Source organism: Microtus oregoni, unplaced genomic scaffold (assembly GCF_018167655.1).
Source record: "Microtus oregoni isolate MIOR12 unplaced genomic scaffold, Mior012 000015F_ref0000493, whole genome shotgun sequence".
NCBI classification, from domain to species: domain Eukaryota; kingdom Metazoa; phylum Chordata; class Mammalia; order Rodentia; family Cricetidae; genus Microtus; species Microtus oregoni.
Genome location: NW_024543074.1, coordinates 10,431,309 through 10,447,160, shown reverse-complemented (window position 1 = coordinate 10,447,160; position 15,852 = coordinate 10,431,309). Strand labels below are relative to the sequence as shown.

The window sequence follows — 15,852 nt, the reverse complement described above, 5'->3', positions numbered from 1 at the left end:
AGTTCAGTGCAGAGAGCACTTGCCCACGACCCGAACTACGTATCTGGTTCGATGCCCAGCATGGCCCAAACAAAAGCAAAACTAGGTGAAGATGGGGATTTGAGGTTCTAGGTGCTGGAGAGGTGGCTCAGCAGTTAAGAGCTCTGGCGGTTTCTCCAAAGAACGTGGGTCCGATACCCAGAACTCGTGTGGCACTTAACAACTGTCGGTATCACCAGTTCCAGAAGGTCAGTGGTGAGGAACAGCAAGGGCAATAGGCAAACAAACATTCGTGCAAAACACCCATACACATACAATCTTTGAGTTTGAGGTCCCATACTCTGTATCATGCCTTGTGCTAAACATTTTATATTTGATTAGATAAAACTGGCCTAGGTCTGTAGTTAGTGTTTTACTTGTCACCTTACCTCCCCGGAAGTTGCTTTTTGCAGGTGTTTGATTACAGCAAAGATATGAATAATCAATATACCCTCTTTACTCCACACGTTACATCTTATATAGCTGACATTTTAAAAGGCACAAACTCCAGATCCCCGTGGGGCTGTTGTGGTGATTCAGTGGTTAAGAATGCTGGCTGCTCTTCCAGAGGACCTTGGTTCAATTCCCAGCACCCACTTGGCAACTCGCAACTACCTGTAACTTTAGTTCCAGGAAATCCAATGCTCTCCTCTGATGTTAGTGGAAATCAGGCATGCATGTCATACACAGGCATATGTGCAGACTCAATACCAATACATATAAATTTTTTTTAAAAGATACTCCTGCCTTATCCTTTTCTTTCATTTGAAGGTTCCTGATTTTGTGTTTGCTTGACATTTCCTCATGACATTTCTCACTGTTACCTGGAATGCTTCATTGCAATGTCCTCAGGGCATCACATCTGAAAGCCCAGGTGTCCCTCTGACCCACAGAGCTGGCATTAATTCTAATGGAGTACTTCCTAGTTCTCTCTCTCTTCTCTGTCTCTCTTCCTCTCTTCCCACAATTAATAAGCATTGTGAGGGGGTGGTTAGAGTTGAGGCCCCATGTTGGGGCGATATCTGTCGGGGTCCTTCCTCGAAGGGGTTCTTATGTTTCAGGGTGGAGCATGAAGATTAGAAATATTAGATAGGAGGAACAGAGATATGAAAAAAAGGAACAGAGACACGGAGGAGAACCCTGAGGGCAATCCAGTGGATACTGAATTCCCCCACATTTCTTTTCCATATGCTTATATACCCCAGTCCAAAAGAAGGGAAAGGAGAGCAAAAGACTGCTTTACCATGCTACAAAGAACAAACAGAGTCATTACCTGTTTCAATACCTGAAACATCAAGCTACTACATCCTGAGTTAAACATTCTGTTTGTTTAGGCAGGATGTGCAACAACCACACCTTAGATTGAGCATCCTGGGTCAAATCTCCTGTCATATCCTTGAAGGAGCAGGAATAGGCTTGAATTCTCTGATCTTTGGTCAAGGTGGAGTAGATCCACTTCTGTGCCATCTCAGTACCCAAAACACCAAGTAACCACTCTCTGGATCAAAGTATCTTGTCTGCAGCCACAACTTAAGTCAGACCTCTTGTCTGAAAGAGCAAGAGGCTTAAATTCTCTGACCTTTCATCAAGGTGGAGCAGACACACTTCTGTGGGCGCCTACAGGATAGGGCTGTTCAAGCTCCTACCCTTCCTCGGGATTTCCCCCTGGATTCACACACATTGGTTTGATTCAGTCTTTACCATAACGAGCGAGGCATCTCTGCACGAGACAGCAAGGAAGAGCCCGCTTGTGGTGGTGCGTCTGTCTGTGATCCCATCACTCGGGAGGGGGAAGCAATTAGAAGAAAACACTCATCCAGGATCCACACGTAATGAATCAGTGCTCCTCCTCCTCCTTCCAGGCTCCTCAGGTGGGAGGGCAACTCCTCCATACTGACTGTCACCAGTAATGTGACACAGCCCTTCTAGCCAACAGACTTGAACTGTGCCCTGGAGCAAAAGGAGCAAGCCCTGCAGGCTGGATGTGGGGGCTGCTGAGGACCCTGGGACCCCAGCTCTGCCATCTTGTCAGGGTTCTCCTATCCCAAGAGATTTAGCTCTGACTCAGGAAGGAGAGGGTTTCTCTCTCCTCTATTTCTCTCCTAACTGCCCCCATCTCTAGGGTCTCACAATACAGCCCTAGCTGACCCCCACTGTGTTGTCCAGACCGGCCTCAAGCTCCCAGGAATTCCTCTGTCACTGGCGGAGTTACCTTTATTCCTGTCTCTGCTTTGGTTTCTTTTAAGAACTGCCTGATAAGCAAGCCCTCCCTCAAAGCTGTTGCTCAAGCACCCGCTGCTTTGGAACAATGTTGGACAACCTAAGTGAGGCTCTTCCACAAAAGAATAAGACATTTTCTCCACTCCCACGCGTGCTCAAGGGCCAGTGAGGAAGGACCAGGAAGAGAGAATGGGAGACATCTGTTTCCCTCTAAGAAGGAAGGCTCCTTCCCCCAGAATGACACAGTACCTGAGGCAGCTGCTCGCCAAGTCTCACACAGGGATGTTCATTCACCCACTCCACTCTCCTCAGTCTTTCTCCTTCTTCCTTCCTTCCTTCCCTCTCTCCCTCCCTTCCTCCCTCCCTCCCCACCCCTTCTCTTTCCTTTTTTCTGAGACATGGTCTCATGTACCTCAGGCTGGCCTCTTTGCTATGTAGCCAAGGAGCACCTTGAATATTCTTCCTCAGAATAAGAATGACAATAAGCAAAACAGGCATCTGTTGTGGACAACGTTGGTGGCACCTACTTCCGGGTCATTGAACAGCTAGTTACCCATGTGGTGGCCAGCATGAAAGCTTTGTGTGCTTGTTCTTCATGTTGCTGTTGTTATCAGCAGGGGTGCAGCGCAGTGCTGGGTTCTGGAGTTGGGTACAAGTCAACCTTGCTCTTGGATTTCAGATGACTGATTTGATCTCCCTGTATCTCAGTTCCCTCTCTGTAAAGACTGACAGGGCTTTTTCCCCCTGGAGATTAATTTACATAAGCCAAAGTGCTTAAAATGGAGCCAGCTACACTGTAAATGTTCAAGAAACATCAGGACCAGCAAGATGGCTAAAATTGGCCTTTGACCTCCACATAGTCATCATGACACACGTACATGTAGGTGCTCAGTCATACAAACACGTATATGCACACACACAATAAATAAATGAAAATTTAAAAGCCCTTAGAAAAGAAACCAAAAGCTTATCCCCCACAATTCATATTTCCAAGCTACTGAGACAGAGGTATCCTCTTTGCCATTTTAGAGATTATGAAAACAGAGTCAGGCCTGGAGAGACGACTCAGTGGTTAAGAGCACTGACTGCTCTTCCAGAGGCCCTGAGATCAATTCCCAGCACTTACACGGCAGCTCACAATTGTCTGTAACTCCAGTTCCAGGTACACACCTGCTTGCAGGCAAAATACCAACACACGTGAAATATAAATAAATCTTTAAAAATATCTAAATAAAAAAGAAAGAGATCGAGGCTGCATCACTCAGAAAGGAGGCGGTACAACAAAGATTCACCCGGACCTTGGCCTGCCCAGCACTATGCCACTAATACCCTGGGGGAGGAGAGGGGGCTCAGGATGCACAAGACAGGCAGAACCTCCCCACCCAGAGGACCCGCAGCTTTCCTCTTGAATCTGTGAATTATTTGTAGCAAATGCTTGTCTCATAGTTGGCTTGCCTAACTGAGGTAGGGGACCTCGTTGTCTTTCTTAGCTCTTAGTGTCGTCAGGAAAGTCAGAGTAAAAATTCATGATATATATAATATATATTATTATTATATATATTATTTGTTCAAGACAGGTTTTTCTGTGTAACCCTAGCTGTCCTGGAACTCGCTTTGTAGACCAGGCTGGCCTCAAACGCAGAGATCCTCCTGCCTCTCTGCCTCCCAAGTGCTGGGACTAAAGGCATATGCTACCACTGCCTGGCCAATTCCTGTTAATTTTAAATTCTTCCTCTTCTTCAAAAGAAATGCCTCATCCGCACCAGATCAACAGTCAATCCTTGGTTCCGAGTTCGAGGCCATTCCCTGTCACGCTCTCTGAACGTTTCCAGATCGACTTTGACATTCACCAGCTATCACCACCCCCAATGCACACATGCTGTCCACCCCACATGCCATCTAACCAGAGTGCAGGCTCGCTTGTAATCAAAGGTCCCCAGTCAACTCTCCTCTACGCCTTTACTTACGTCGTGCACGGGATGGAAATACTCTCACGCCTACTTAGTCCTTTTTTGGTCTCCCAAGGCTCAGCTGTATGTCAAAGCTTCTAAGGAGCCCTCCTCGGACCTCCCCCAGCATAGCTAACCATTTCCTTCCTGTGCCCCCCACAGATATGCGTGCCACGTGTCATCAAGCGGCATACACTTTGTGGTATTAGCTACCAGCTACTTCACGGCTGCCTTCCCCTTATAGTTAGTGACAATGTCAGTGAGGAAGGGCTGCAGGCTTTTTGTCTCTGGGGTCTCAGAGTGGGCAAATGAGAAGGGAACAAAAGTGGGCATGAACAGAGTTGAAACAGCCTATGTTAAAATATAACTATAGAGGGCCGCCGGGCGATGGTGGCGCACGCCTTTAATCCCAGCACTCAGGAGGCAGAGATAGGCGGATCTCTGTGAGTTCGAGACCAGCCTGGTCTACAGAGCTAGTTCCAGGACAGGCTCCAAAGCCACAGAGAAACCCTATCTCGAAAAACCAAAAAAAAAAAAAAAAAACCAAAAAACTATAGAGGGCCTAGAGGCGTGGCTTATTTGGGACAGTGCCCGGCAAGCATGGACACGGGTCTGGTGTGATGGGACACACCTATAATTCCTACACTGAGGATGCTGAAGCAGGAATAGCGGAAGTTCAAGGCTGGGGCTGAAGAGATGGCTCAGCAGTTAAGGGCACTGGCTGCTCTTTCAGAGGACCCCGGTTGAATCCCAGTACCCACAGCACAGCTCACAGCTGTCTTTAGCTCCAGTTCCAGGGGATCTAACACCGTCACACAGACATACATGCAGGCAAAAACCAAATGCATATTCAATAAAAATAACCAAATTGCTGGGCGGTGGTGGCTCACGCCTTTAATCCCAGCACTTGGGAGGCAGAGTCAGTAAACTCTGTGAGTTCGTGAGTTCGAGACCATGGTCTATACAATAAGTTACAGGACAGCCAGGGCTATACACAGAAAAACGCTGTCTTGAAAAAACCAAACTAGCCGGTCGGCAGTGGCACACGCCTTAATCCCAGTACTCGGGAGGCAGAGGCAGGTGGATCTCTGTGAGTTTGAGGCCAGCCTGGTCTACAAGAGCTAGTTCCAGGACAGGCTCCAAAGCTACAGAGGAACTCTGTCTTGAAAAACCACAAAAAAAAAACCACAAAAAACAAAAACAAAAACTAACTAAATAAATAAATCGTTAACTAAAAATAAAAATAGAGAAGTTCAATATCATCCTTGACCACATATTAAGTTTGATGCCAGTCTAGGCTACACAAGACGTTGTCTTAAAGAATAAAAACACAATTATAGAGAAAATTTTATTTAGGTTTATTCTCCTTTCTTTTAATAGTGATGACTTGGTTTTTGTTGTTGTCTGAGGTCTCCTCACATGCCTCTAATATTATACTAATGATTTATTAAAGCTGTATGTTTGCCAGGCAGCACATATCTTTAATCCTGGCTCTTGGAGGCAGAGGCAGGCGGATCTCTGTGAGTTTGAGGCCAGTCTGGTCTACAAAGCAAGTTCCAGGAGAGTCAGGACTGTTACACAGAGAAACCCTACCTTAAAAAAAAATCAAAAACAAAAGCTGGGCGGTGATGATGCACGCCTTTAATTCTAGCACTTGGGAGGCAGAGGCAGGCAGATCCCTGTGAGTTCAAGGCCAGCCTGGTCTATAAGAGCTAGTTTCAGGACAGATTCCAAAGCTACAGAGAAACCCTGACTTGACGAAAAAAAAGAAAGAAAGAAAAAACAAAAAACAAAACAACAACAACCTGTATGTTTAAGGTCATTATGGTGGCACACACCTTTAATCCCACCACCCAGGAGGCAGAGGCAGGTGGATTTCTGTGAGTTGGAGGTGAACCTGGTCTGCATAGCAATTCTAGAATAGCTAGGGCTTCATGGTGAGATTCTATAGGGGTGCGGGCAGGGGGAGAAGAAAAGTTAAATGTATGTTAAAGCCACGACCTGTAACCCCAGCACTCAGGAAGCTGAGGCAGGAGGACTGTGAGTTGCTAGTCTTCTCTGTTGTGTTTAGAGCTAACTAGAAGAGAATGAGGGGGTCATCTTGCAGTGAGTCTTTTGTGCATTTTTCTCTCAAAATATTAGATCAGAATGTTCTAGCCATTAAACACACTCTGAGCCCAGTTTTAATGGTTACATGGGCTTCCTCATCTAATACTAATCTCCACCCCCAGGCTTTGCAGAGGACTAACTGGACAGCCTGTGTGCAGAGGGGCAGAACCCAGGGGGTTAGCTTTGTTCCCAAGCAATACAAAAGCACAAGGTTTTTTGTCAGACCAAAGAAGGCATGTCTTGGAACTGGAAAGATGGCTTAGTGGTTAAGAGCACTTACTTCTGTTCCATAGAACTGGAATTTAGTTCCTGGCACCCACATTGGGTGGCTTTTGACAGCTTATAACCTTTTGTAATCAGCTGCAAGGGAACTGGTACCCTCTTCTGTCCTCTGAGGACGCCTATTCCCATGTGACCTATTCTCTCACAGGTACACAAAACTAACTAACTAACCAACCAACTAACTAACCAACTAAATTTTAGGAGAAAACCTCCAAAGCTAGTTATGCCTCATGTACCCATTAAGAAGTTATTCCTGCTGGGTGGTGGTAGCGCACACCTTTAATCCCAGCACTCAGGAGGCAGAGACAGGCGGATTTGGAAGCCAACCTAGTTTACAAAGCAAGTTCCAGGACAGGTGCCAAAGCTACAGAGAAACTCTGTCTTAAAAAGAAAAAGAAGTTATTCCTGAGCCAGGCATGGTGTCACGTGACTTCAATCCCAGCACTCAGAAAGCAGAGGCAACCGGACTCTGTGAGTTCAAAACCAATCAATGCTACATAGGGAGATCTGCCTCAAAAACCAAAAAATTTGGAAATGATAACACACAACTTTGATTTCAGTACTCAGAGGCAGAGGCAGGCGGATCTCTGTGAGCTCTAAACCAGCCTGGTCTATATAATGAGTTCCAGGACAACCAGGGCTACACAAAGAAACCCTGTCTTCAAAACAAAACAAAACAAGAGTTTGTTCTTAGGTGAACAGTTACTCTCTCTTGGGGACTTGCCAGGCTGGTGGTCCGGGAGGGACAGAGGTAGACACATCCCCTACCTCTCAGGAACTCTGCAGAAACCGGCTACACTGCTGCTGGGCTTTCCCCGGTCTAGGCTGTCTAGGACAGCTCTTGCGGTACTTCTCAGAGGTGAGATTAGTACCCTTCCAGTTATTTCCTAAAAGGCCTAGTTCCCCTCACCCGCCCTTCCTTTTTTTAGATACTGCTTCTATGATTCAAATCAAGTGATGTCACCAGAGCTTGACAAGTCTCCTTTAGTTTCTTCCAACTGTAGAAGCACGTGGAATTGCCCAAATGGCCAAGTGGTTACATCCCCTTCTGTCCGACCACAGGTTTTGTTAATGTCTTTGGTGGTGCTAGGAGGAATGGGTTTCCTGGGGGTGAGGACAACACGGTAACTTCTGAAGCCACAGCGGCTTGCTCTTGTGCACTGACAGTGTCTCGACGTTAGCCCTGAGCTAGAGGAAGCCGACGGGTGAAGCATACTGTCTTCCCTTGGAGCCCCGCTGTCAGGGAACAACTGTCCATCAGCCTCATCCTCACAGTGCAGAATGAAAGAGACCCCCAGTGGCCTGAGCTGAGCATGGGCAGAGTCTAGGAAAAGGCTCCTACCATCCCCACCCGCCGCCCTGCTGTTCTAGGGAGCAGCAAGCGTAGGGAGTTGGTTTCAGCACAGGCTGGTGGGTGGGATGAGGACAGGAAGGGGAACAGCAGAAAGACACCTGCAAAGAGCTTTTCTATGGCGGGGTCAGCCTTCTGTTCTTGGAACAAATACCTAATACAATCACCTTACAAAGGGAAGGTTCACTTTGACTTAGTTTACCAGGTTTCAGTCAGTGATGGTGGTTTTGGGTCAAGGGACATTGATGTATATCTCTCAAGGAGTTCTGGAACTCACTATGAAGAGAGGGCTGGTCTCACACTCCAAGATCCATCTGCATCCTGAGGGCTGGGTTTAAAGACATGCACCAACATGCCCTGCTTATAAATCCCCTTTTATGAAATGCTATAATATATATAGTAATATATAGTAATAGATATACATATTCTATTGATCCTGTTCCTCTAGAGCCCACTTCCAACACTGTAGGTGTCTTAACTGAATGTGAGGGCTAAAAAGTCATTTGGCAAGAGTAAAAGGCTTCTGAATGCAAAATGACCCAAAATTAATTTGAAATCAAAACTCAATGAACCTGGGATTTTTTCTGGTAGCATGCATCCATGGCTTCACTGTAGACGTGGTTCTGAACATACAACACACACATTTTACATTACACATGCCACCACATGACAAAAAAAATTCAAGTAACACTGACAGAAACACCCTGGCTCAAATTCTAGCCTATTATATGTTATGAATTGCAGTATTTTCAATATATCTGCGAAGCTTTCTGCTTTTATAGAAGCAAAACAGGTTTTTTTAGGGGAGGATGTTTTGAGACAGGGTTTTTCTGTGTGTAGCTCTGACTGTCCTAGAACTCACTTTGTGGACCAAGCTAGATAGACTTGAACTCACAGAGCTCTGGGCTCTGCCTCCCGCATACTGGAATTAAAGGCATTTGCAACCACTGCCCAGCAACAAAACAGTTTAATTATAGAAAACACGGAATTTTAATATTTCCCCATAGCCATTCCCCAGCATGGATCAAATTATTGTATTTGTTAAGTGTTTGATTTTTAAAATTGTTGTTTGTGCTGCTGACTTGACTTTCATAAAGAGTATTAAATGAAGCCAGGAATAGTGTGGCACAGGCCCTTAATTCTAGCACTCATGAGGCAGAAGTAGATGGATCTCTGTGAGTTTGAGGTCAGCCTTATCTACATAGTGATTTGGGGACAGCCAGGGGTACATAGTTGAGACCCTGTCTCAAAAAATTGTTAAGTGAATTTTGGCTTGGGATTAGAATAGATTCCAGCAGTTTTTGAAATGGTCCCACACATACCTTACCAAGTTTTCCTATGTGTTTATCCAGAGTGAATGTTCTCAGCATTGATGATTATAAAATCAATATACCAAATCTGAAAACCATTGAAGATGCTCTACTGCCTGCAATGTCAAATATTCAGCTAAGATTTAATGTTTTATGTAAAGACAATCAAGCACATAGATCTCATTAGTGTGCAAATTTGCTTTTACCTTTAACTAATGGTAAAAATTATATGCATACCAAAAATCATTTTAAAAATATTTTATTAGTTATTAACAGTAAACATTTGATTTGTGTAACTATTTTATACAGCTACATACTTAGAGTCGAGCAAAAAGGAGTTTAAGAAGTCATAAAGTTTAGGAAGTCAAGAGTTTAAGAAGTCTTGCTCTAGAGAGCCCCGACTAACACACAGTCCATGAACAATGTGCCCCATTGCTTTAGGGCCTGTGATAAGGCAATACATCATGGCAGGGGCATGAGTAGGGCAAACTGCTCATCCTCTGGATGGGGAGTGAAAGAGAAGAGGGAGGGGCCAGGCACCATTATCCTCTTTAAGGTCATGGGAAGACTTCACCATGCCCCACCTCCTAAATATGCTAACACTAGGGACCAAGGTTTTCATACAGAGGCTTTTGGATAGCATTCCAGATCTGAACTGGAGCAGAGTTAAATTTTATCCTCCGAGGGATGGGGAGCTACCTGCCGCTTTCAACAGGGAACACTACCAAATCTAGCTTCAGAATAGCAGTTGCTAGCACTGGGGAGGATGGTTGATGGGCAGAGCCCTGGTGGCAAAGTCTGAACCAGGGCAGAGCAAGGATATTTCAAATAAATTCAGAAAGTAGAAAGCCCTGAGATTACGGTTGGGGTTGCCTGTGAATTCCTAGCTCAGTGAATGAGATGTGTCTTTATCCAGGACAGAAACTTTGGCAAAGGAAATTGGAGGGATGCTGACTATATCTGAAAGGGAAGTAAGTGACCATGGTACAGTCCGTCCAATAGCAGATGTGAATTCTATACAGCAGACTCAAGAAGAGAGAGGTGCAGGGACAGGCAGGTCATTTACCCAGCATCCTAGTTAGGGTTACTGTTGCTGTGACGAACCACCATAACCAAAAGCAATTTGGAGAGGAAAGGGTTGATTTGGCTGACACTTCCACATTATAGCCACATTATAGAAGTCAGGGCAGAAACTCAAACAGGGCCAGAACCTGGAGGCAGGAGCTGATGCAGAGGCCATAGTGTGTGTGTGTGTGTGTGTGTGTGTGTGTGTGTGTGCGCGCGCGCACATGCTTTTTGACTTGCTCTTCAAGGCTTGCTTAGCTTGCTTTTAGAATCCAGGACCACCAGCCCAGGGATGGCCCATGCGCTATTGGCAGGGTCCTCCCACATAAACCACCAGTTTAGAAAATGTTCTATAGTCTTGCTTACAGGTCGATATTAAGAAGACATTTTCTCAAGTAAGGCTCCCTCCTCCTTGATAACTCTAGCTTATGTCAAGTTGACATGAAACTAGCCAGCACACCAAGTCCTCCCGAGAGCAGACAAAGGAATGTATTTATACCAACACTAGCAGTTACTGAACAGGTAGCATGCCAAGAGCGGTTCTGTGTACTTCAGAATGCGTGGGCTTATTGCACCTCACCACAGCCCTTTGAAGTAAATGAGAGGGGCTGGAGAGATGGCTCTGTGGTTAAGGAAACTGGTTGTTCTTCCAGAGGACCTGGGTTTGCTTCCCAGTGCCCACAGGGTGGCCCACAACCATCTCTAACTCCAGTTCCAGGGTATCTGATGCCCTCTTTAGGCACTCATGTGGTGCACAGACAAACATGCAGGCAAAACATCCAAATACATACAATAAAATAAAGTGAAGTAGACCTTAGTTGATACAAGGAAAGAAAATGAGGCACAGAAAGAGTTAAGCGCCTGGCCTAAAGTCATGCTGCCTGTCAAAGACACCCTGAGGGTTGGTGAAGTTCTGCTCTCTTAACCTCTGTGAGCACAGCTGTTGGAAGAGCAGAGCGGGAAGGAACCGAGTGCCAGAGAAGGCTGCTGGAGAGAAATGTGGGGGTAGGTGGGAAAGCCTTGTGAAACTGGGAATCCGTCGGGTGGGAGTGATCTCAGAGAAGCCTGAATTGCATCTGGGGCTGCATCAGAGCCAAGAAGAGGGGTGAACAGGAGGTTCATGGGTTTAGACAACCAGGTGCCTGCCAGGGCCTCCCACTGAGGGAAGCTCCTGGGATGACTGGGGAAGAAGGCCAGACCACAGGAAACCAAAGCTAGAATGAGGCTGGAGAAAAGGAAAGAGACGTTCTAGAGGGAGTCTGCTGTGAATGGGAAGACACTAACAGGGCAGTGACTTGTGGGCAGCGCAGGATTGGGACTTGATTCGTTTGAAAGGGGGCATCTTGCAGGGTCGGTAGGCTTGAAGCAAGGGAAGGGGAGTGGTGGAAAGAAAGAATTAGTAGAGTCTCCCAAAGCAGAAGGTTTGGCTAGAAAGCAAAAGGGGTCTCTCCCTCCAGCTGAGAAGTGCAGAGCACAGGGGCCTGGGGGGGGGGGGGCAGAAGCTGGGGGAAGGAAGGAGGGGAAAGGGAAGGCGGAATGAACTATAGCTGGAAACCAACAGAATGCCCAGGAAAAAGTGGGTAGGGGCTGGGATGGTTAACCTCTGTGCCCGAGGTGGTATTCAGATGAGGGAGGTGTGGCTTTGAGGGGCTGCTAGCCCCTATGAAGTGTTCAAAGGACCTGATACTGAGGACCCTAGGCAGACAGCAGATATGAGGGACTGGGTCGCAGGCGAGAGACCTGGCCTGGGCCTCTATGGTCTCTAGTGGTATGGGTGACTGAGGTTGCTCTGGGGTATGAGAAGCAGAAAGTGGGGGGGGGGTGTGTGTGAGGGGCGCTGCTGAGAAAAAGCTTCCAGGACTGACTCAAAAGAAGAGGACATTAGTAAAAGTCCACAGACAGATGCTTCAAGGAGGACGACTGGCTTTGTTAACAACTTTAAGGAAAATATGTTTAAACATTTTACGAGCCATCCAGAGGCATGTGCAAAACTGGAAAATCTCCAGACTGGGAGCTCCCCCATGCCCCAACTCCTGAAATGTCAAAGCGACCAGGACAAATTAGAGGAAGACTGTGCCAGTAAGCAGAAAAGTGACAGATGAACTTAACACTGTAGTATAAGGTGACATACTCGAAGGCATCACCAGACTTTATGGGTCAAGAGGATAAGTCCTGCACTCTCGGCCACAACCCAGAGTCAGCGGAGCACTAGAGATTCAGAATCTTTAACCTGGGTCAACCAGCTCGTGATTTTGAGTTCCCTAAAATCAGGTGAAGGAGCATGAACAGAAGGGACAAAAAGATTCTCAGAGGTGAGATTTCTCTCAGGGTATCCTCCGATTCCACCTTGCTGAAGAAATTACCCTTGACATGCAAATGATGGAAACACATTCGCATCTGGGGCCTTGGTTTGTGGTTTTTACCATCAGATGTTCCTGTGGGTGAGCATGTCGAGCCTTCTCAGAGAAGCTTGCTGATTGCAAGCCTTCAGAGGAACGGGGCTATTTCCAGGGCTCCACACTCAAATGGGCAAGCTTTTCCAGTAGTAGAGGTTAATTCTCCATAAGGTGTTGCAGGCCGAGATCTTAACGATTTGACCTTTATCCTCTTTTGATTTCCCCTAGGTAGCTCCACTTCAAAGCAGAGCTTGCTAGTTATTCCCTCGGTCCCCTCTTTTTTTTTTTTTTTTTTTTGGTTTTTCGAGACAGGGTTTCTCGGTCCCCTCTTTTCATCTCCAAATTAGCGCACAAAACCAAGCCACGTGGAAAAACAACCAAAGCTGATCGACCATTTATTTATTAAACAGTTAATGGAAACCCTTGTCCAGGCTCAAAAGCCCCTCAAGTGACGGGGGAATGTTGGGTAAGAATGATAGGTGGGTGGTGGCGGCTAGGTGAATGGGCCGGGCCATCACTTTGATTTCCCGCCCCCACTCCACCATCTCCTCTGGTCTCGATATTAGATTTTATTTTCTTGCTTGAGCTTTAACTCCACAGAGCCGCCACTACCCCACACTCCTGGTGTCTCAAGGCCCCCAGAGGTTCCTGCGCTTTCTGCCACCCTCACTCGGGGCTCCTGGTATGTGTCTGCAACCTCTCAGGCCGGCCTTGAGTTAGGTCCCCCAGATCTCCGAAATCTCAGGTCTCCTAACCTAAACAACTCCTTACGGTGGTCCCCAAGTTGGCATAACCGCACCCGGCCATAAAGGGAAGACCCGAGACTCCCCATTCAGTCTCTCCGGTCCTCTAGCGGAGCGGTCAGAGCAGATGGCGCGGAAATGCACGCAGGAGCTTGTCCTAATGTTCCCCAGATGTCTTTTCCCCATACCCCCCGCAACCGCGTTGGCCTCCTGATTCCTACTTCTGCTTCCCGGTCTGGGGAAGAGGGTCTGGGGGTGCGGCAGCCTGGGCCCCGGGGGCGCGCAGCCCCGCTCCTCCCCGCGCGACCCCACTTGTGGCCTCGCCGGCAGCCGCGCAGGGACAGCTGCATTTCTCGCAGCCCGCCGCTAGGAAGCCGGCCTCGCCTCGCTTTCTCCGCCTCCCGGCGCCCAGCCGCGCCGCCGCGCCACCGAGCCGGGCCCGCAGCCGCCGCCGCCGTCGCCACCGAGGAACCGCGCCCCTCCTCCGCCGCCCGGCCCCAGCGGCCCGCGGGAGCGGACGCGAGTGCGGTGCTCGGTAAGACCCCGATTCGCTCTCGCCGTCCCTACTGCGAGCTCGTGGGCGCCGCGCTCCACCCCGGCCCGGCGGCCCCACCTTCCCCGGGAGCATCGCCGAGGCACGGCCACCAGGGCCGGGCCGTCGCGAGTTTGAGTCCTCGCGCAGTGGCCACGGTTTCCCGGGAGCCCGCGCCTCCGCGGCAGATCCGGATGGCCCTCTCTCCCCAGCTGCCCGCCTCGTCCTCCGGCCCTGGGCGCAGGGGGCGTGCTGCACCGGGGCCACAATCGGAGGGGTGGTCACGGGCCGGCGCCGTGGGGAAGGGACGCAAGGCCTGGGGAGCCTGCTCCTCCCGGGTCTCCGCTCCCCGGTTCCCGGCTTTGTGTGGACACCCTCCCAGCTTCGCCGCGGCGGGGGGCGCAGGCTGACTGACGATGGCGAGGCGGGGGCCCGGGCTGGGAGCTGAACTCCTTTTAGGGGGAGGGGAGGCTCGCTTCCTGCTCCCGCCGTGGTCACAGGTCGGCTCAGCCTTTTCAGGTCCCACCCGGTCCCCTGGGAGCTGCATCTCTCCGCGACCCGGCTGGGGAAAGTTCAGAATGCACTGTCCCCGCCCCTGCTCCCCCGCCCCTCGGACTCTAAGTGCCTGGGGCTCTGAGCTCCAGGGGGCCGGGGCTTGCCTTTATTCCTCGGTTTTCTCCTTGAGTAATTGCCTCGCACCCCAGCACGGGCTTGTCTATCTTCTCCCCTTAAAAATAAAGTTTTAGCTCCAAGTAATTTATACTGCTATGAAATTCCAGGGAGGGTGTTTTAAGGGAGAAAGATTTTAGATTTCCCTTATTTGTTTGTTTATTGTGAGAATGGAGGTTGAGGGGATAATTGCAGTATAGTGATGAGACACCCTAGGGATGATGTTGGGGTAGAAGATCATGTGTCTTGATCTCCACCTGTTTCTCGGGCAGCCTGAAACCCGGGATATACGGGATATACACTTTTTTTCTTGCTTATCTTGCAACACCCTGAGCCACCTGGCCCAGGAGAAAGGGTTCTGGGCGCTTCCTTCCCCTCACCCCCTTCTTTATCGGCCGATGAAATTAGCCAGGCTGCTCTTAAGGAGGTGATGAAGGAGGTGACAGATACTAGTACTCTCCTTATGGATATCGTTTCATTGTTAAGTGTGGTCCCTGCTGGATCACGTGTGAAGTGGTACCTTTGTGCCGCTGGCTTGGGCCGCTAGAGGTTGTTGCATCCAATAGGGTTGGGTTGGAAATCCCCTGTCTGCTCTCTGCTGCTGCTGGAAAGAAAAGGGGACAAGGAAACAGAGACTGGAGGGTAGGCCATAGCTCAGGGCTAGTGAGACAACAGCGGGGATGAGGGAGGGGGGAAACCAGGCCCGTGAGTTAAACCAAGTGCCTCTTTGGGATCTGGCGAAAGCTATACCCTAACTGCACTTCCCAAACAGGCCCAGGTGCTGAGGCATCCTCACGCACTGCCAGAGGGCTAATATACCCCCTTGGAACTAGGCTAGAGTTTGTGGTCTACTCCAGGCATTTTGGAACAGATTCCTTCTTTGTGGCTAGTTAGTAAATAATCCCAGGACGCCCAAAGCAGAACTCTTATGAGGTCCTTTCTCATGCCGCTTTGAACTTGTGGCCATGGAGACCTGGAAGCTCTTGTCCAGCTCCCAGATCCCTCCAGTTTGCTAGAGGACAGGGGCAATTGAGGTGGCCATTCTTCCATGACAGAGTTTGCTGTCTGTGAGGTGTGGAGACCCTAGGCACTGTGTTGGGGCACCAGGGCTTTTGAATGAGAGGAAAACAAAGGACAAGTGTGGGGTGGGTATAGGAGGCGAGTCTTTTGGGGACCCCTGTTCGCTTTAGGGACATGAGGTTGAAGAG

General features: G+C 48.7%; 1 protein-coding gene across 1 annotated transcript in view; it reads left to right on the top strand.

The window, feature by feature from the left end:
• The first annotated feature begins 13,841 nt into the window (after positions 1-13,841).
• Cuedc1 (CUE domain containing 1) overlaps positions 13,842-15,852 on the top strand; it is a 91,750-nt gene continuing 89,739 nt past the window's right edge. Inside the window, exon 1 of the mRNA XM_041665691.1 lies at positions 13,842-13,978. The gene's annotated coding sequence lies outside the window, so the exon portion shown is untranslated. The remainder of the gene's footprint in view (positions 13,979-15,852) is intronic.